The sequence below is a fragment of the Alligator sinensis genome, unplaced genomic scaffold (assembly GCF_000455745.1).
Source record: "Alligator sinensis unplaced genomic scaffold, ASM45574v1 scaffold343_1, whole genome shotgun sequence".
Lineage (NCBI taxonomy): Eukaryota > Metazoa > Chordata > Crocodylia > Alligatoridae > Alligator > Alligator sinensis.
In genome coordinates, this window is record NW_005841947.1 from 2,109,659 (window position 1) to 2,114,741 (window position 5,083).

Below are 5,083 nucleotides of genomic sequence, written 5' to 3' on the forward strand. Positions count from 1 at the left end.
ATGGTTCAGCTAGAGTACCGGATAGCAGTGGCAGGTTTTCATCCTTTATCTGGCCCTGTACTTAAGGGGCAAGGAGCACTTGCCAGTGTGTTTCACAGATACCTGATAGCAGCAGAGGAATGATGAAACTCTAGAAACCTGTGTTCTATTCCAGGCTCTGGAGAAGAGGGTGTAGCTCTAGTGCCTATTCTCCAACCTTGACCTCTTCTGTCTTGTCTTCTCCAACCTATGCCTGTACTATTCCTTTATTTGTTCTTTACCTTGCCAGTCACAGGCTCCACACTTCAGGCTGATGTTCCTGTCTCTCTGTTCAGCCAGTCTTAGTTCAATCTCTCCAAACTTCCTTACCCAGTGTTCTCCAAACATTCCTAGTCCCAGCCCTCCCTAAACACTCTGGCCTTCTTGCTTAGCCATTCCCAGCTTCTTCCCACTTCTCTATTCCCTCTTCTCCTTGTCTGGCCAATCCTTGTTCTCCACTTGGTGTTCCTCATCTCATTTGTCTGTGTCCCCTCCCAGCTTCCACCCACCCAATTTTGTAGGCCCGTCTGAATGAGTTAGTCCATAAACTCTGCCCCGCCATCAGGATAATAGTATGTTGTGAATACCAGGTGTATAAAGGTGCAGGTAAGTGCCCAGTCGTATTGACAAAAAATCTAGATACCTAACCCCAAATTATTTCAATAGGTACTTTGGAAAATTCCTCTGTAGATGTCTTTACAAATCTTACCATAAATTCTGCATTTAGTTACACCCATGCTAGCTCATTGCAGTTTATCCATACAACTGCATATTATATTGGTAACAATTCACTGATGTTTCTAAAGTGCTTTGAGAATGTAATCTGGAAGATAGATGTGCAGAGGGTTATATTATGTGCTTGTGACTTCAGACCAACAATTGTTTCTATAACCAAAGCGAAAAAGAAAAATAGTTGCAAGCTTATTTTTAATTATAGGGACATCAAATTATTAAGTAATTTAAGGTCTCAGTAGTTTTTTTCACTCTGTGTCTGCTTTTCCTCCTCACAGAAATCAGTCAGTCTCCAAAACCATGAGATATTTACTTGCTTGAAAAAAGAATTTGTGATTGTCTATGTTTCTTGTTCCCACTGTAGCTGGTTAAACTTGTCTTGGTGAATTTAGCCATGTTGTTCTATTTCTGGAATAATCATAATCTCTGATTTCATTATTCAGAAGTTACCATTATATAGCACATACAAACAGAATATAGGCTATGGGTTGCTTGCAGATTGCTCACTTCCAATGATACTCATTTTTTTTTGTTATGTGTAGAGCATGTTTTTCATATTAATGTGGAATTGTTTCAGTTTTCTGATTGGGTAGGAAAATGCTAGATCAAAAATGACGAATAAAAAATTATCTTTTCCCAAGTGAAGGTTCAGAACTTTCCTCCCCCCAAGCCCCCCCCAAAAAACAACTGGTCATGTTAAAAGGGGATTCATAAATATTTCCATGAATAAATCAATGGTCCTATAAATACTGGAATTCAACTGATATAACCTGACTAAATAATAGAGAAGGAATTCTACCTGTTCATTTGCAATTCACAGCCTTTGTGGTGTCTGACCAACTCTACAAGTGATTTGCTTAACTAGTCGTACATCTGATAGGCTATGAACAGATGTTACATTTGTCCCTGGATAAGTTGTGCCTGCGTTTGTCCTGAAACAAAAATATCTCAAGATTGGTGTATACACACATCACTCTTCTAATCAGGGTTTAGTGAGTTGTTGAATGCAGTGCCACTTTTCTGCCGTTGATTCAGTGATGCAATCCTGGGATAACTGTGCAGATGTACTTTGCACTGTCCCAGGATAAAATGTTACTACCTCTTATCTGGAAAACCTTTAAAAGCATTTATCTCAGGACAGTGGACATGAATGTCTACGACTACACTTTGTCCTGGGATAAAATATTCTGGGATAAACATGATATCTACTTGTATCCATAAAATGCTAAATATTGTTATCTTGGGTCTACAAATTTGGGCTTGTGAGAACTACGCTTGTCCTGGTGCTTCCTCTGAAAGCAAAAGTTACAGTAAGGATTCCATTTCTGTTTGGAAAGTACCCTTCATACTGTGGATGCTACAACCATAAGAAGAGCACAGTGATCTCTGTAGCGTGCCTTTCCTCCTGCAAGCTTGACTTGATTCTGCTAATGGGGGGTGTGTGTGTGTATGTATGTGTGTGTGCGTGCGCATGCACATACGTGTGTGTGTTGCTTCAGCTTGTTCCATTGTTTCAGCTCCAAATATCACAAGAGGGATGTCATAACGATGTAGTAATAGCTAGTTATCAACATCTTCTGTCATCGAGAGAAAGCTTCTTCCACCTGGAACCTCAAACTATGAGACTCAGGGCTTGGCAGAAAACAGCAAGCCAATCTTACCTTAGAAAAGTAGTTGCTACATTCCAGTGGACCTTGTTTATCTCACCCTAGCCCAGATATCCTGACTTCTGATGCTGCTCCTCAATGTGTTAGACCACTTACAGGAGGTTGGTCAAGATCAATACACAGGGCAGTCAAATTCAATCAGAAAAGATGGTCATCGTCATACAGTTTGCTCATCTACTTATGAATTCTCTGAAGGTTTTTTTTTCCATCTAAGCGCTTAGCTAATTTATCTGCCTTGTGTGTTCAGGGTTGCAGCCTTCACTACTGTCTTTGAGAGTCTGTTCCACATGTTGATTTATTTTTAGCTAAATTGCTAATTATTATTTTGTGTTCTGGTGTGTTTCATTATTCACTGAAGCTGGAGAGACACTTTAGTCATTTTTCAGTAGAACAAATGTGATTCTGCCAAACTAAAATAGGATTGCTGAGGATAGGTATGTAAGGAGCTGGACATGATCAGTCTGACAGAGGGAAAGCTGATATGAGTGGTAAGTGCTATTGATGTATGAAGAGAAATTATTAAGAATATCAGGGCCAATAGTTTTCAATGTGGACCGGGGGGCAAGCAAAAAGGAATGGACAGGGTTAAGCTGCAGGGAGAAATATTTAGTTTGGTAGTGGAATAAAATGCCAAATAAGACTGTGGACTTGTTATTCCTGAAGGCACTCAAAACTGAGATACAATGATACTAGTCTTACCAATGAACTGGGAAACCCAAACGAGGGTCCTTTTCCAGGCTTATGCATGTGACTCAATCCTTCGTGAGCCCCTGCTCCTAAGCTAACAACTGCAGCACTTAAATCCTGGGTGTACTGCCATCCCTCCCAACATCTGTTGGTAGCTGTGTGCTTTGGTGGGGAAGCCCCTTACTTCTAAAGATCTGCTAGTTCTGCTTGGTTAGATTGAGAACTTGCCCTCCATCTCCAAAGAAGGCTAGGAAGAAATGGGGAAAAATTGCCATGCCTTCTTCCTTCCATATCATTCACTTATTGCACCCTAAATACCATTCCCTCTGGAGCCCTCTGCCAATTTAGCAAAGACATGATGGACAAAGCCCTCTATAGGAATAGTTCTGTTGATGTCTAGGTATTACAATGCTGGAGGTATTACATATGCATTACATGGATGTCCCTATTTGTCTAATCTATTTGTTCAGGAAAGACACATTACTATGCAGCTACTACAGTGCTTCCTGACTGGAGGATGGAAGGAAGCCGCTGAATTGATTTTACAGCATGGGTGTTCAGAAATGGTGAAATCCTTGTTTTACGAACAATGAAGAGATGGAGGCCTGGTGAGCAAGCACTGGAAAAGCAGAGGCACTGCACAGAGAGGAGTTCTAGAAGAGTACATTGGTACATACAAGTGGGCTGTTGTGCACCAGGCCAGCATGAGCCTTGGATTAATATGTTCCATACTCTTTCACTAGCTTCTTTATTGAAAATGTCTCTCTCATCTGTAGGTCCATGGAGAACAGACTTAGGGGTACTCCCAAAGTGACCTGTCCCAACATATAGTGCAAGCCTAAGTATCATTTTCATCCCTTCTGTGCTCAGCTTGTGTATAGAGGAGGAGAAATCAAAGATGGGTGAAAGTTGCATTTCCTTTCCTGTATTTCAGGGACAGAGTTAATTCATGTAGAGTAAATTAGTGCAGGCCTGAGCCTGTTCAGTTTCACCTGCAGCTTTCTTGATCCCAAAGGGTTGTTTCAGTCAAAGCTCTTCTGTGCCTTGGTTATATGCCAGGAGATGAAGGGCTGAGAGAGGGTTGTGGCAGAGCCCTCAAAATTTAGCTCTACACCAGGTGCCCAGATGCAGGCATTTTATGATACTTTTAAAACTCTGGAGCACTGTAAAAGGCTTAGGCAATCAACCCATGGGTCTGTGTTGTATCCTGTGGTGGACTTCTTCATAGGAAGGAGTACCTTAGCTTTGTTTTTTCCTGAACTCATTTGAGATGCTGCCAGGTGTTCTGCTCCAGGTCTGACAGTCTTTGTCAGCAACATTTCATTACTTTCCTCTCCTAATTTTAAGCAAAAGCAAACCTTTGCTGTGTGATGTCATCTAGTCTAGTTTAGTCTAGTCTAGTCTAACAGCTTCTTATATGCCACCAAACTTCCTTTCCTACTACCCTTAATATCTGAGTGCCTTTTTCTCAAGTGGTGACTATCCATAATTTTCATCCCCTTGGCTTCTTTAGTTGATGTCATATGCCTCATTCTCATGCATTGCACAGGAAAGGTCATAAGGATGCAGTCAGTGAGGTGGGAAAGTGCTAAAAGCAAAGGTCATAGATGCTCTTCTACTACTTTCATTCAAGGTCAGATAGTTCACATGTTTGTATACCAGGGGTGGGCAAAATATGTCCCGCAGGCTAGATGCAGTCTGCCAGGCCATTCTATCCAGCCCATGGGGCCCCTAAAACATTTCGAAAATATTTATCTGCTCCTGGCTGCCTGTCAAATTTACTCACTTCTCCAGCACCATGTGGCTCCTGGCTGCATTGCCAGACCAGGGAGCACAGGGCTGCACAGGGGAGTGTGCGTGCATGTGTGTGTGTGTGTGTGTGTGTGTAGGGAGGGACTGTGTGTGTGTGTTCATAAGGTGAGTCCCACATGCACCCCCCACCATACACATGCACCCGCACCACTCTTGCACTGCCATAC